General features: G+C 41.6%; 1 protein-coding gene across 4 annotated transcripts in view; it reads left to right on the forward strand.

Annotated features, from left to right (window-relative positions):
* The first annotated feature begins 245 nt into the window (after nucleotides 1–245).
* ERG (ETS transcription factor ERG) overlaps nucleotides 246–17,397 on the forward strand; it is a 234,874-nt gene continuing 217,722 nt past the window's right edge. For 3 of the 4 annotated variants that reach the window (XM_074996033.1, XM_074996064.1, XM_074996072.1), the window contains exon 1: nucleotides 1,152–1,326. The gene's annotated coding sequence lies outside the window, so the exon portion shown is untranslated. Of the gene's footprint in view, nucleotides 490–1,151; nucleotides 1,327–17,397 lie in introns of those variants that run through there. The other variant, XM_074996040.1, reaches the window with a different exon arrangement.

Genomic DNA, 17,397 nt, shown 5'->3' on the forward strand with positions numbered 1-17,397 from the left:
CCCCCCATTATTTTGGCAGACTTTTTGGAATGTCTGGGAGCTAAGGGCTTTGCTTCATAGAGCACATTTCTGAAGCAAGAAAAAGAGAAAGTTATAGACTAAACCACAGAAATGTAAACATGTCTGCAGCTAAAATAACTCCACTTTCATTGAAAACACTCCTCACTCACAATCAGACTTCTGTGTGCTGTGCTCAATAAAACTGCCCGTTAATAGGGAGCAATTAATAGGTTATGTAGCCCGGCTTTAAAAACCCGAGACACTTTTAATTATGATTATTGTTATGATCATTAAAGGAGTCCTCGCTTTTCCTCTTTGTATGCTTTGCTCTCCATTCCCTCTGCTAGCTGGGGTGACTCGCTGGGGGAGTGCAGGAGAGGTGGCTTTCAGAGCCTAAGGGAGAGCACCATGAACTGATCGGAAGGAACACCGCGAGAGATCAAGAAGGGGGGAAATGCAGTTTCAGCCCGGGGAGAAGAGGACAGCTCGGTAAGCACCTATTTCATTGCCACTGCCTGGTTTTTGGTCGGGGGGGGAGGTGAGTGTGTGTGCGCGTCGGGGGGGGGGGGGGGGAGGTTACACTCGCAGTGACACCGAGGAGACCCTCACGTGATCTGATGGATCCTCTCTTGTCTTTTTGTCCCTTTTTTTTAAATCGCGGATGCGTCGGTGTCGCTTTTAAAACTCAGTTAACTGGCCCGGGCAGCGCTCGTGCCTTCTTACCCTCCCGCGAGCATCGCCCGCCTGTGCCTCTCCTCCCGCCGCCGTCCTGGCTCTCCCGCAGCGGGGCAGGAGGCTGCCAGGCTAAGGACGCGAGGCGCCAAGAGCTGCCCTCAGCCCGCCCCTCGCCGGCTCCTTGCAGCTGGGTATCTGCTCTGTCCGCTTTAACCTTCGAGTCCGGCGCCTCTCCCCCGCCAGCCGCTGCGCGCCCCGCCCCCTGTACAGCTCCGTGCACTGGGCCTGTGGGGGGGGGGGCGAGTACCCCGGACGCCTGGGTTCCTTCTCTCCTGCAGCCAACTCTGGTTTCCTCCCCCCGCCCCCTTGGGAGCGCCCGGCCCCCCGCCTGGAGGGGACATCCTCCCCCCACCCCGCCCCGCCGCCCCGCCCCGCGTGCTGGGGCCATGCCCGCCCGCGCCTGCCGTGGGCTCGCCGCGCCCGGGGCCGGTCCGCCCGCCCGCCCGCAGGCAGGGAGCTGGGGCGAGCCCGGGCCGCTGCCCTGCTCCATGATTGGAGCAGGCGGGAGGCTCGCGGAACCCGGGGTCGAGCCCATTGCGAGCGGAGCGAGTCAGAGCGGCCGGCGGCTGCCCCCGGGCCCGGCCTGTCCCGGTGAGTTCCCGCTCGGGCGGGCCGGGGGGGTGGGTGACAGGGCGCCGGGCGCGCGTCCCCCCCCCCCCCCGGTCGGGGAGTGCCCAGGGGCTGGCGGGCGGGAGGTGCCCCCGGGCGGCGGGGCAGAGCCACTGCCTGTCCTTCCGCTCGCGGCGCTGGGGCTCAGGAGCAGCGCGGGGCCGGCTGCTGCCTCGCCCGGCGGGTGGGGAGCGTTCCCTGCCTCTGCCGGGGTGTCCTAAGCTGCTGGCCAGGTGGGGGTGTGGGTGCTGGGGGCGCCAGGGGAGGGGAAGGGTGGGCTGGGAACGGCTCCCGCCACTCGGGTGAGAGATGCCCAGCGCAGTGGTCAATTGAGCGGGGCTGTCCCCAGGGGGCACCCGAAAAATGGGACGTGTGGTTTCTGCCCGCCCGCAAGGGTAGAATGAAGGTGCTGCCTTGGTTTGGGGTGAATGGCTGCAAGACATCCCTTGGAAGGAGTTTCTATGCAGCTCGTGCTGTGTGCATATCACACGGCATGTAGCTGTGAAATATGCACCATCGTGGCCTTGGGTACATATAGGTGGAATAGTTGCAACAGAAGTTTCGTCCCTTTGGAGTTACTGATTTATTTCCCCCCTCAGTAATCCTGCATCTTTTCAGTTTTACGTGTCCATCTACTTGCATGCTTTGACTGCATCAGCTTCTAGGCCCCTATTATTTTTGGATTCATCATTAGATATACTGAAAGGTAGCAGGAGAATATGTCTTCATGCTGATCCTTTAAAACTCTCCACATTGATCCTTTAAAACTTTATTTAGTTTCAACTTTTTCATACACTTTATTTTCATCTTGGCTGCTCACTTTGTGGCTATTTTCCTTTGATCTTTCCATATTTTGTTCCTTTTTGCAATAGCAAAACGAATGTTTTCCTGTCCTCCTACAAGTCCATGATGCAAAATTAACTGGTATCAATGATACCTTTTAAGTTGCATCGCTCCTGCAAAAGACAAATGATGTTTTAGAGCTGTTTTCCTCAGGCACTAGTTAAACTGAGATTACATAGTGAAATTCAGAATAACATTCTGAATACATGCAGATGTAAATAACCATAGTTACAAAAACTAAAACAGCTAGTTAAAACTTGCATAAACTATCATTCATGACTGTATTTATTATGAGTCTACAGACTAGTGAGTTAACTCTTAGTTTCTTGTCAAAATTCTAATCCTATTGTATATTAACAGAATAATAGAGCTGGAGGAATAGTTTGTAGTTTACATTCTGTCTATGCAATTTTGAGTTCACTGGGGAAAGTGGGATACTTAGGTCTATGGACTGCACATGGAGAACTGTCACATGCCTTAGTTTTAACCCTTTATCGACTTCCATGGTTTCATTTAAGCAAGGGGTTCATACTGAATACAGTACTTCTGGCTAGGACAAGAAATCAAAACTTTAATTATATTAGTTTAGGTACTATTGAACCCATACCTGATAAATACATTCTGATTTTTGACTAATGGGGGCAGTGAGGGGTGGGGGGCTGAAGGGACTTTAAATTGAGTGTTTGACAGCGTCTTAATAAAAAAAAAATAAGAAAAGGTAAATCAAACCAATACACAATTAAAGTTATAAGATAAAATATTTGGTGTCGAATATTTTATCCATTTTTAAAGGAAGACTTTTTAAAATATAGAGAGATTGTAAGCTAAGTTGTAATTCAGGCCCTGTATACTCTTTCATACATACCCATGAAAACACTGGCTAACTGGCTACAAATCTGTGCAGACCTTTGCAGGAAAAAAAAATCCTCCACTCAAAAAGCATTTCAAGGTTTAGAGTTTTGAATAGCATCCACCCGCACCTTTCCCCAATTTATTCCCAAAGGTTAAACAAATCATATAGTACTGGATAGAGTTACATGGTACAAGAATTTTATAAATGATCTGTCAGTGGAAGTTCTAGATGTGATTAGTGTGTTTTTACCTTAGGATTTTAGTGCTGCTAAAATGTTACTCGGTTTTGAATGTGTGTTGTGTAGTTGTTGATCTGCAGATCCATACTTCAACTGTGTGTTTAATATATTAGACACATAATTCTCCCTATATTTTTGTAGCACTGTCTCACCACCCCTTTTCTCCCCTCTTTGAAATACTTTTACTGAAGTTTATTTTGAATTCTTTGCTATACCTTCAAACAATACAAGACTTTAATTCCAATGACAGGTTCAAGTAAAATAAACTATGGAGCAAGACGCAGGTTGTCACAAATTTCAACATGAACTTTATTACTGCAGTTTTCTTGTTTGTATATTACCAGGTTAAATATTTTTCTATCTAAAATTCCGCTCTAATTTTCACATATAAAATCATGACATCTTTGAAACTATATTTGTCATATTGGTATTATGACATATAAGGCAGTGATGTGACTTCACTATTCACCATTATCCGAAAAGCTTTTTGTGTAGGCACTGTGCACATGTTTAAACAAATATAAAATACTTAGGTGACAACTTGTGATCCAACCAGGTCACATGAGCAAAATAACTAACCACCGATGAAGCAAATCCCTTTGCATTTCACACCACGCAAAACGCCAGCTCTCCATTATCGAGAGGTAAGGCTGGTTTGGTTGGTTCTCTCTCATTGGAGTACTTCATTAATGATGCAATATTCGTAGTGTCTAGGTACTCAAGGAGACACTAATGTGTCTCTTTCCGACTTAGATGCACTCAGTGAGGGCTAAGAAATTTCAGAATCTCTTGCAGTAATGTTGGCATCTCGGGATAAAAAATGTTACATTTCTTTCCCCTACTTTTACTTATGTGTACAATTCTTAAATGCTCAAGGATTTAGCAGAATGAGTTAGCAAAACCTTTTGAATAAATGAGACCAAAAACGGACTTTTTAATTGAAAACCATTCTTAGAAATGTTTTAATTTCTGTGGAATTGCTTATTTTCACGGTAAACAGATTTTTCTGTAAAAGGCAAATGGACAAATGTAGGGTTATGTCTTACTTTCTTTAATCACGCAGATAGTTATGTGGAAGTCAATGGGACCTGCTTCAGACAGAAGTTCCTTACATGAAGTGCTTGCAAGAAAGGGTCCTGTAAGCCTGCTCCAGCTTCCATTGAGGTCATTGGTGCAAGACTAAGTCCTGCATGTCTAATGCTTCACAGTGTATTTTTCTAACACATGGTTGCTTTTTTATACTGCATTTTATATCTGCAACTTTCCCATCTATTAATGTAAAGAGATTTTGTTCACAAAATACATTTTAACAAGACACTTTCAGTATAAGGCTCATCCGGGGGTTGAAAAAATTACCTTTCATACAATAATGTTTTACTCTGGTTTTCATTATAGCCTGCAACTAGTCACTTTCACAACCAGCAGAGAACTTTTTTTTCTTGTTAGGGTCTTGGTCTTGCCCGTCTTACTCAGGCAGAGCTCCTACTGAGGTCAAAAATCCCTGAGAATTTTGCCTAACTATAGAATTCAGGTTTGAGCTCTATGAAGTCACATTTAATTTGGCATTCTGCAAGATGAGAAATTCAGAGGACAAAATTTAATATGCTTACTGTGTATCATAGTAAGACTAGTGTAGGTAGAAAGCTTGTAGTCTAAAATTACTTTGCTAAATTTAAAAGTAAGCAAAAATAAGCAATAGAAAAAAAGGGTGCATCTAAGTATGGAGCTTTGTACATATCTGTTATATTTAACCTGCTTTTTAACCTCTTCAATTTATAGATAGTAGTGTATTTAGAAAAGATTGGATTTAATTGAGTATAGAAAACAGTAATTTAATAATGTAAACTAAAGAGTATACACTTTTTAGATACAGAACATGCATGCATACTACTGGTTAACATAGATGTATGTATGAAAAATAAAGTATCTGAGTTAGAGATTTTTATGTTTTCTGGAGAACTAAAATGATATTTGATCTAGAGTAAACATGAATGGATTCCCCATGTCTGATTCCCATACATCTAATACATGCAAAACTCCCACTAACTTCAACAAATAGTTTTTTCTGCATGGATTGTGCCCTAAAGAATTTTTTCTCAAAGTTACATTGTAAAGACACTCTGTGTCAATGCTGTATAATTTAGAAATTTGTTAGGAGAAATAGATTGTTCTTGCATGGTGCTTGCATCAGATGAAATCCCTTCTTGGCACAGCGTCCTTCCAATCAGAAAAAAATATTCCAAGACAGAAAGAACAAAATCACAATTTATTCTTGTTATATAAGAAAATTAATATTTATTTGATACATTATCAAACAGAAGACAATAACCATATGTTTCTATTTTATCTTGAGGAACAAATACACAAAAAGTCATAACTATCCCTTGATGATCAGTTTTAAACTAAGGCCACAAGCTTGCAGCTACTTACACAGTAATAACCCTGTTGAACTCTGTGTGAGGTTACATGTGTGTGTATGTGATTGTGGTACAGTGACCTTGTTTTTGTGGAAAGGATGTTTTAAAACAGGCAATCTAATTCATCAGGGGCCAATCATCATGGCCTTTGGATGCCTGTTAAAATATTCTTTCAGTATCATGACTTCCAGTTTCTTAACTGTCAATCAATTGGTGACATTACTTTAATATAGCAATCAAGAGGTTACTTTATATGTTCTGTTTTTGCGTAGTGGTGTTAAAATAATTGAAGTGCTACATTTTTTTGAAGGGCTGGAGTTAAATATGAGCATTATCATTAATTCCACTGTGTTTTTGGCCTTCTTGACATTTAACCCAGAATTTTCAACCATAGATGCCTAATTTTAGGCAGCTAAATTCATGTTTCAACTCTCAGATAAGATGCATGGTTTCCAGAGATGCTAAATTTGGATTAAACCTGCTGATTTTAACGGCCCAATTCCAAACATTTTGGAGTAAAAAAGCAGATTCTGCAGAAGGTCCAAAATGGAGTGCAGATGTGTTACCACTTCACAAGGAATCAGTAACTGGAAAGGCTTCAGAGGACTTGGCAAGGCTTAATATTTGAGAATTCTGTATTTGAGAATTGGTGGGTGAAGGTCGTGGGGGCAGGAAGAGAGGAAGAGTTTGTGGGTAGGACAGAAGAGTGGAAGCAGAGCATGGCTGGAGGGTCAGAGAATAATAACTTTTCACCAGACCATATCTCATTTATAGAAGATCATAACTACAGCTGGGTTGTAATAGCAGCAGCAAATGGTTATGTCTATGCACCAAAGAAAAACTGGCATCCAACTCTGCTAGCTGTCTCAGGCTCGGGCCATGGGGCTGTTTCATTGTTGTGTAGACTTCTGGGCTCAGGCTGGAGGCTGAACTCTGGGACCCTTCTAACCTGCAGGTAATAACAGTCCTGAGCTGGCTCGTGAGGAGTAAGATTCCACTCTTGCCCATGCCCCAGCATATATCTCTTGTGCCCACTTCTTTTACTTCAAGCAAGTAATTAGCAAAACATTGTTATTATTATCCCTCAGTATTACAGCCTGGTTTAAAAAAAGCCAGCCTTCAGAACATGCAAGATCTTTAAGCGTAACAGCAGGATCAGACTCTATACGCGTAGGCAATCTGGAGTTTAGTTAAATCCTCTGCAGAAGGCCAGCATTTAGCACTTTGAGTTCCCTTAAAATTCTCACACTGCTTAGGACCACCGCTGTGTTCTGGAAGTCACTGATCATGACGTCTTGCACTCCTGATGTGTTCTTGAGCTGCCCCCATGGAGATCTCTCCAAGTGCTCCCGTAGTCACTGGGGTCGTCTTTGTTCTAGTTTTCCGTAAACATTCACTTTGTGGCAGAGTTCTTCATACTTTACTGTCTTCTCTTCCTGTTTCTGTCTGCTTGTTGGCAATGTCAGTTAACGTGATCTTGCCTGCCTTCTTTTCTACAAGAGCGAGGTCTAGGCTGTTGGCCTGCACTATTCAGTCTATGACAATTGCCAGATGGAATTATTTATTTCATGTTTATATTATATGGTGGTGCTGAAAGTCCAGTGTGAGGATCAGGGCCCTGTTGTGCTACCTACTAAACATATTCATACCTTCTAAATAATGAATCAGACAGATCACAAACTTTATCAAAGCTGGCAAAATGTTGCCATTAGCTGTTCTGCTATGTGTTGGCTAATTTATTTTTGCTGATTAAATAGTAGATGTGTTAAGCGTGCAGGGCATACTTTGCTCAAACTGTTTTTTAAACTATTTTCTTTCATTCAAGTTTCAGTGTATTAAAGTCAAGTGGTTATCTTAACACAATTAAATGTATGTGTGAGAGTCACATAAGTTTGCTGGACTGTACAATGAACTGCTTTAAAAATTAACATCTACTTAAGTGAGAACAATGCATCACAGTTTTATACTTTGCAGTATTATTTGTAAAATTAAAATGGTCTGCATAAGGGAAGAAATGACTGGATATGCCGAAGCAAAGGCTTCTGAGCTAGATTCAGTTTTCTAAGGAAGCTTTGTTAATTCTGGATAAACTCCTTGATAGACATAAACTTTGATTTAAAAATCAGTTTATGAAATGGACTATTCTCTATAGAATACAGTAATTAGCTACTGATGATTTGTGGCATTATTGAAAAGTAATGGGATCTATTTCATTAAAGTGTATAGTGGGACTGGACTTCAAAGTCTGCTTTAGAAATAATCTAACTTTTTTTTTAACAGAACCCCATATAAAATAGGTATGAGCAAATTAAACCATGAGTTTTCAAAAGAAAACTTTCACTCTAACAGTTGCTGCTCTGAATATAGTTGGCTGTTCAAAAGTATATAGGTTTTCTTAGAATACATTTGTACCAGTGGCATCGAAAGTAAATTTGGATAGAAACAACGTACAAATATTAAGGGCCCAGTTCTGCCCTGGTATACCCCATGCACATGTTGATTTCATTACGTTTGCCTAGGGTGAAACTCTACGAATATGATTAAATAACATTTTTTCCCACTGGCAAGTTATGTAGTATTTGTACAGACAACAATCTACACTGTACTCTTCATCGCTTGCAAACAAGGCAAGCTAAATCATCTGCCACCAGTATGTACATCAACAGTTTGAAACTAAAGAAAGAAATCTAAGTAGCTATCACTAAGGTCCCAGTTCAGCACAGCACTTGAATTTAAGTACATGCTGAAATTATTTGATAAGACTTTGGTTCTGTTTTCCTGATTCAGGCAAATCTCTCACTGAATGAACAGAAGTTTTCCTGAAATCAGAATTGCACTCTCAAAGACTGATGCAAAGCCTGCTGAAATCAATGGAAAGGCTCAAATTGTCTTAAATAGATTTTGGATCCGGCCCTAGCATACTAACAGCTGATTTCAGAGAGACTGAACCAAAAGCATCTGCTTGTAAAGAGATCAAATGAACAGAATGTTAAAATATTTTAAAATTAATAATAAAATTGCTTTTATGGCACATTTTATTTTAATAGCATATAATTGTCTTGTTTCTACAGATACACAAAATAATACAGGTTGGGAGCTGATCTCTGCTTAAAAGTGCATACATACTACCAAAACAACAATTAAGTTTGCTAGTCAAATAGACACTAAGTCTATCCTCATTCTACACCAGTTGAACCTCTCTAATCTGGAACTCTTTTGTCCGACAACAGCCGTAATATGGCATGGTTTTAGTTAGCTGGATGACCATGTATCATGGGCCAAGTTTAGTTTGTTTACAGCCACCAGTCCTGGCTTTTGGTGTTCTGTGGTGTTATTTAGCTGTCATTTGCCCCTAAATGTCTTCTAAGAGCCCAATCAGAAGTGGAAGTGTTGGAAATTCTGGTAAGACACTATTGATCTTCCGTGGTCCGGCAAATTCCCTTGTCAAGCACTGGTTAGATCTCAAAGGTGCTGGAGTAGAGAGGTTCACCCTTTAGTATTTATAGCTAGAAAAGGAAAATTAGTTATTTCACGCTTTCTTACGTGGCATGTATTTTAAATTCATTCAAAAATATGAATTCTTTTAATCATAAACACTTTACTGAAATTAAATTTGCTTGTGACAGAATCAAGATATCTTAGAAATTTCAATTTGTTTTTTTAAAGACATGTTCAAGAATGTTTGACATTTCTAAACATTGAGTAAATTTCACCCATTCTGTGGTGAAGATGCCCAGCAGAAGGCCTCTGGGTCACTTAAAGCTCTCAAGCCCAACATGCACTCTCAAAGCAGGGTGTCAACAGCACAAGAACATAAGAACTGCCATACTGGGTCAGACCAAAGGTCCCTCCAGCCCAGTGTCCTGCCTGCTAACAGTGGCCAATGCCAGGTGTCCCAGAGGGAGTGAAGTGAACAGGTAATGGTTCAACAGTCTGTTTCCTGCTTTTGATCTCTAGCATCTGACAAACAGAGGCTAGGGACACTGTTCCTTACCCATCCTGGCTAATAGCCGTTAATGGACCTAACCTCCATGAATTCTTCTAGCTCTTTTTTAAACCCTGTTATAGTTCTAGCCTTCACAGCCTGCTCTAGCAAGGAGTTCCACAAGTTGACTGTGCGCTGTGTGAAGAAGAACTTCTTTTTTTTTGTTTTAAACAGGCTGCCCATTAATTTCATCTGGTGTCCCCTAGTTCTTAAATTACGGGAACAAGTAAATAATTTTTCCTTGTTCACTTTCTCCACACCACTTATGATTTTATGTGCCTCTATCATATCCCCTCTTAGTCTCCTCTTTTCTAAGATAAAAAGTCCCAGTCTCTTTAATCTCTGTTTAAAAATTTTGTACGAATTCTCAGCATAGAGTTATTTTTACTCAGTAAGTTGTATCTTCTTGTGTGATTCCTCAAAGCGTTGTGCTGGGTAAATAGGTGCAGCTCACTTCTGAAGTTGCAGTTCTGTTTTGAAAAGTTAACTCTGTGGGAGTTAGTATAACAAGAGACAGGGATGTTCCAGGGTTTGCTGGCTCTCAGTGGGTTGCAGACCATGGCAGACTACAAAACATGCCAGCTTTGCAAACTTAACCTGGAGACTGAGTGTGGTCCCTTCTGGCTTGTGCAACAATACCAGTAGTAAGGAGTCTGCAACTAGAATTTAGCGTACACATTTCTGGATGAAGTGTTAGCCAGATTAGGCCTTTCAAGACTAAAGAGAACTGAAAAATAGTGAAAAATCTATTTCAGTCATTGGAGTGAGCAGACATGACTCAGAAAAATCACAGGTCTGTTGAATAAAAAGGTGCCATTTTTATACAGTCAGTTTTCTGCCCGTAAGTGCCCTTTAAACTCTTACTAAAATTACATACTTGCTCTGGCATGTCTCTTGGAAAGCTGAAATATGAGTGAGAGGGGGTTGCTTTGCTGAATTTCAGCATTCACTTCAGAACTCAATAAATTGTGTGTGATATTTGTAATGAACCTGTGGCATCAGACCATACTGAATTTAAGACAAAAATTGAAAGATGCTATTTGAACTCCCTGGGAAGAGGATTTCTGTTTGGAGCATTTCAACTTGTGGAGCTGGGAAAGTGTGATTCCAATTTCCCTTAAATCTGCATGCTAATGGTAAAATGAATCATAATTGTCAGTAATTCTTAGCTAGCCTACATTTCCCAGTAAAAGTGCAAACTGAATTGTAAAACCTAAATTAGAGATATTTATAAAGACTCTTGTAATCTTTCACTGCAGGTTACACCTAGAATGTGCGAAGTGAGTGGTCTGAGCTAAAAATGAGGCTGGAACCACAGTGACGTTAGCCATGTGTGTTTTTGGTCTTTATGAAAATGAAGTAATCACTGGCAACCAAAACCGTAAAGTGGTAATGCTGGTATTCAAGTCAGATTAAAATGTTCGCTGCTTCTGTGCATTTAGGGCCTGAGCCAGCACCCACTGAAGTTTAGGGAGCTATGCTGATTAAGACCAACTGAGGATCTGCTCTGAAAGAGACTTTCCTTCAATTTCAGTGGAAGTTGCATCTGGCCCCTATTTCATAATTTGCCATGGAAACAGCAACCAGGTTAAAGAGAGATATGGATTCACAAGAGTTCAATTACTCCTAAATACATAGTAGTAAATCTCTGAGTTCTAGTCTGTTTTACAAAGGGCAGCTTGGGAGCCTAAGAATCCTCACTGGCCTGTGACAATTCATATATTTCACTACAACCACAAATGTGCGCTTGCAAGTCATGTTGTCTGCTCTCAGAGCAATAGCCCTATCCAAATGCAGGAGACGTGTTTAAATGTCCCGTAATGTGAGCAGCCCCTACCCACACTCCCTCAGAGTTAGGTGTCATTCTAGCACCCACTCCCTGTTTCCTCTCCCGACTCTTCAGGGCCTGTTATGAGAACTCACTGCCCACACGTAATTCAAATGGTATCTCTCCCCTACCCCTCCAGTCCGCTTTGTTAAGGTCTTTGCTACACTCTAGTCCTCTTAGTCATAAGCCCAGTTCAGTGCCCCCCTCTTGAATAACCCAAATAATAAAGCAGAAACAAACAGTTTTCAGCTCAGCTGCCCTTCAGTCTCTCTGGACCCCCACTGCCTGGAGCTCCTTCTGTTCTCTCCAGCTTTTCCCTTGTCTCTCAGGGGCCTTCTCACTCCCTGAAATCTTTTTCCATTCCATCTACCCCCTGTGTCTCTAACTTTATGCTTCTTGTATATGGGGATTCACCTGATCAATCCAGGTTTGGCTCATCCTGTAATCAGAGCTAGCCAAAGGCTTCATACCCTTAGAAGCAAGCCACCTTGTGCAGATTCTGTCCATATTCCACATTTTCAGTTGGTTGTAAATAAATAATATACTGAAAGGTCCCCATGCTTCCCTAGTTCAAAAGATTCCACAATGAAGGGGGTTTGGAAACTCAGCATGTGTTCTTCATGGATGAAATCCTGATCCCTTGGAAATATTTTGCCACTGACTTCAAGGGACCAGTATTTCACCCTAATTCTTCCATTGGGAATATAGAGGGTTCATCCCTGAAATCCTTCAAGATCTGTACAATTTGGGGAGAGTGTGAACCTTCATAGTTATCTTCACACAGGAAGCAAATCCTGCCTTTTCTACAGAAGAATTAGAATTAGAATTGGAAGAAATTTCCCTAGTATCGACTTGCAGAGTTTCCAGGAATCTGCAGGGGGTTCTTTTCCTGTAACTAGAGGAACTGTACTGTATGCATACAGCCCCTGTGTCTCCAACTATCCTTGTCACTTTCCAGCCCCTTTTCCCAAAGATTCTAATGTTCCTTCCCTTAGCCTTCTGCCCTGAAGCCCAGTAACACTTCTGGAGAATGCTGCTTGTTTTGCCACTTTAAAATGTGAAAGGCATTTAAGAGATGCCAAAAATTAATAGAAAGCACACACATTTGCATTGTTCTTAGCACACTACCTTCATGTCCCCTTTCCTTTAAGTAGGATCAGTGGTTTTCAGGGGGAAGAAGAAAAGGAATAAAAATCATGTACTTGGGACAAAAGTTCTCACCACAGTTCTTGTTCATTGACAACTGTGTTGACAATCTTAGCAGAAAGTCTAATGAAAGAATGAATGGTCATTAAGATAGAATTTTCCTCTCAGATCTATTACGTTAGAAGAACATATAGCAGACAAGCAAGCAGGGTTCAGAAAAGATAGAAGTACCATACAGCAGATATTGGCACTAAGACGGATAGCAGAGAAAGCTCAACGAAAGAACAAAAACATATACACTTGCTTCGTCGATTTTCAAAAGGCATTTGACAGTATAGATCAGAAAGTGAATTGGGCAGTGTTGGAGTCATACAGAGTGGACAGGAGACTAATACGGTTGTTGAAAGATATCAATGATAATGCGGAGGCAGTGGTGAGAACATGCAGGGAGTTGGGAAGCTGGTTTAAAACAAATAGAGGTACGAGACAAGGAGATCCAATATCTCCAAGTATCTTCATCGCACATCTGGAGAGAGCGATGGACAAGATCAAGGAAGAGGTAGAAGGGATATCTGAGCATGGGAAAAGAATTAACAACTTCAGGTTCGCAGATGATATAGTTATCATTGAGGAAGATAAGGAGAAGCTAGCGAAAATGGTGTGGGTGTTAAACAAAGAAGGGAAACGGTAAGAACTGATTATGAACATTGATAAAAACAATGGTATTTGGAGATAAGGAAATAGGAAGGAAGACCAGTGTGGATGGTATTGAACTAGAAAATTTAGCAAAGTTCACATATCTGGGGAGCAACATAAAGTATGATCTAGACTGTAAGAAGGAAATAGCGACTAGAACAGTGAAAGCAAGAGCAAGTTTGAAGGCGCTGGGTAAGATCTGGAAAAGCAAAGCAATTAGCTTAAGACCGAAGCTGGGAGTCTTGAAAACATGTGTATTCAGCAGCATGTTGTTTGGATGTGAAACATGGGTGATGACAAAAGATTCGAAAAGAAGAATATTGGCGTTCGAAAGGAGTTGTTATAGAAAGATTCTGAGAATAGGATGGATGCAGAAGATCACCAATGAGGAATTATATAGGAAGATACAGCCAAAAGAGAACCTGCTGCAGAAGATTATGCAATGGAAGTTACGGCTATTTGGACATATTTGCAGAATGAACGACAAATGAAAAATCAAGACCCTAGTATTCGGCATAATGGATGGTTTGAATAGGAGAGGCAGACCACACAGAGAATGGGTAGATGATGTAGTAGATTGGTGCCGAGCTAGTCTACAGACACTAAGCCACTCCGCACTGGAGAGGGAAAGATGGAAGGAAATAGTGAGAGATGCATCAGACACCAACGGGCGCTGAGCCCGTGGTTGATGATGATGATGAAGATCTGTTACATGCCCCTTTAGAGTAGAGCTGAGTAGCATAATGTAGGAACATAAGAACATAAGAATGGCCATACTGGGTCAGACCAAAGGTCAATCCAGCCCAGCATCCCATCTGCTGACGGTGGCCAATGCCAGGTGCCCCAGAGAAGGAGAACAGAAGACAATGATCAAGTGATTTATCTCCTGCCATCCATCTCCTGCCCTTGTTCTGAAGGCTAGGGCACCATACTTTATCCCTGGCTAATAGCCATTTATGGACCTAACCTGCAAAAATTTATCAAGCTCTTTTTTAAACCCTAATAGAGTCCTGGCCTTCACAGCCTCCTCGGGCAAGGAGTTCCACAGGTTGACTGTGCGCTGTGTGAAGAAAAATTTCCTTTTATTAGTTTTGAACCTACTACCCATCAATTTAATTTGGTGTCCCCTAGTTCTTGTATTATGGGAAAAGGTAAATAATTTTTCTATATTCACTTTCTCCACACCATTCATGATTTTATATACCTCTATCATATCGCCCCTCAATCGCCTCTTTTCCAAACTGAAAAGTCCCAGTCTCTCTAGCCTCTCCCCATATGGGACCCGTTCCAAGCCTCTAATCATCTTAGTCGCCCTTTTCTGAACCTTTTCTAATGCCAATATATCTTTTTTGAGGTGAGGAGACCACATCTGCACGCAGTACTCAAGATGTGGGTGTACCATAGTTTTATATAGGGGAAGTATGATATCTTTTGTCTTATTATCTATCCCTGTTTTAATAATTCCTAACATCCTATTTGCTTTACTAACTGCCGCTGCACACTGCGTGGATGTCTTCAGAGAACTATCCACTATAACTCCAAGATCCCTTTCCTGATCTGTCGTAGCTAAATTTGACCCCATCATGTTGTATGTGTAATTTGGGTTATTTTTTCCAACATGCATTACCTTACACTTACCCACATTAAATTTCATTTTCCATTTTGCTGCCCAATCACTCAGTTTGCTGAGATCTTTTTGTAGTTCTTCACAATCTGTTTTGGTTTTGACTGTCCTGAACAACTTGGTGTCATCTGCAAACTTTGCCACCTCACTGCTTACCTCATTTTCTAGATCATTGATGAACAAGTTGAACAGGATCGGTCCCAGGACTGACCCCTGGGGAACACCACTAGTTACCCTCCTCCACTGTGAAAATTTACCATTTATTCCCACCCTTTGTTTTCTGTCTTTTAACCAAGTCCCGATCCATGAAAGGATCTTTCCTCCTATCCCATGACCGCCTAATTTACATAAAAGCCTTTGGTGTGGGACCGTGTCAAAGGCTTTCTGGAAATCTAGGTATATTATGTCCACTGGGTGCCCCTTGTCCGCATGTTTATTAATCCCTTCAAAGAATTCTAATAGATTAGTTAGACACGACTTCCCTCTGCAGAAACCATGCTGACTTTTGCCCAACAATTTGTGCTCTTCTACGTGCCTTGCAATTTTATTCTTTACTAGTGTTTCTACTAATTTGCCTGGTACTGATGTTAAACTTATCGGTCTATAATTGCCAGGGTCTCCTCTAGAGCCTTTTTTAAGTATTGGCGTTATATTGGCCGTCTTCCAGTCATTTGGTACCAAAGTGGATTTAAAGGATAGGTTACAAACCACTGTTAATAACTCTGCAATTTTAGGGAAAGTTAGACTGCAACTGCTGGTTTTTGGATGGAGGATTTTACTGTTCAGTGCTGTCAATACATTTCCTTTACCAAGCTCTAAATTCACTTAAAAAAATGGATGGCATACCAATAAGCAGCACAATAGAATACAGTATAAGGTCACATATATGAATCTGCTTTAGAATATAGACTGTATTCTTGACTACAGATTTCAAATACGAGGCGGGATTATTTTCTCCTTTTGAGCACACAGAAGAACTGAGTGACTCAACAAGCAACATTCTGCAACAGGATTAACTCTTGGCTTTCAGTTGCTCAATACCAACCAATTAATGAGTTTTTTTCACACCCTGCAATCAGACTCCCATAGTGGCTAAACCTTTTGTTATCTCAACAAATTATCTGTCCTTACCCTGTAATAGAAGTATCTCTATTCCATATATTATTCAGGCAGCAAAAGTTAGTCTGCATCAGTGTGTGGTGCTCATGTAAATACACATCGGGGTCATGGAGGTGGCTCAAGTGTTATCTCAAAACAGTTTGTTCATGTTGATGCTTCTGAGGTGTGTGATGACCTATAAAGGATGCTGTTCCTTCATCCTGTGCTGCTGGCAATAAATGAGTGCTTCAGGGGAAGTGGACTAAGGCTAACTTATTTCCTTCACAATTAGGGGAAAACTAGTAGTGCAGAAAATCACTAGGCATTACACTGCCAAGTCCCTCCAAAAATTGCCTTCTATTTTAATTAAGATCCTGTGATGACCCCATTATGTTGAAAGAAAATCTCAAGTAAAAATAAAGTTAGTTAAGAAAGCCAGGTGTTAGATTATGCAAAAATGGATGTAACAAGAAAACAGTCACGCTACTAATAAAAGGGAGAACATTTGGCATGAGTGATCAAGACTCGCTCTCCATCCTACTCCCTAAAATATGTAACTGTCATTGTCCCAGATCATTTTCCCCAGAATGCATCTATGGAGGTGGCAGCAACCCTTGGGTAGCCTCTGCATGTGTGTGTGATATTTTTCAAATGTCTGCTGTTCTTGCATGAATGTAACTTGCTCTTTCATGACTGATCTTTCATGGTTTTTCTCCACCCTGCTTTGGACTTGCACACTCGTATTCAGCATATATGCTGTGTGTTTCCTTTAGCCATATTTATGAGCAGCAGTAATAATGATCCTTAACAGTCCAGTGCCACTCTTGCAGTATGACAGGCTTGTGCTGCTCTGCTGCTGCAAAACTACCTAAAGTCATCTTATCCACCATCTTGAGGGCTCAGATTCACGGGGTTGCACATTTGTCTTAAAAGAAGGGTGTCCAACCTTTTTTCATTGGGGGCTACATGGTAATTTTTACATGTTCCGGGGACCAAACACAAAATAGCCCCAAACCCGCCCTCCTCCCAGGCTTAACCCTTCTCAGTTCCAGCCCCTCCCCCATCTCCAGGCTTAACCCCAAGCAGCCCCAAACCGCCCCCAACCCCTAGGCTTAACTGCAACATAAAACATCAAACACTTTGTAATAACATGGGTGGATCTAATTTTCTCCACGTGCACATTTTTCAAGCACCATTGTTCAATTAACATTTCATACTATGAAAAAGTACGTAAGTCCCCAGGCTTAACCCCCCCCCCCCCTGCAGCCCCACCCACCCTCCATCCCCCCCAGTCTTAACCCCTGCAACCCCAAGCTGCCCCAGGC

This window comes from Carettochelys insculpta, chromosome 1 (assembly GCF_033958435.1).
Source record: "Carettochelys insculpta isolate YL-2023 chromosome 1, ASM3395843v1, whole genome shotgun sequence".
Lineage (NCBI taxonomy): Eukaryota > Metazoa > Chordata > Testudines > Carettochelyidae > Carettochelys > Carettochelys insculpta.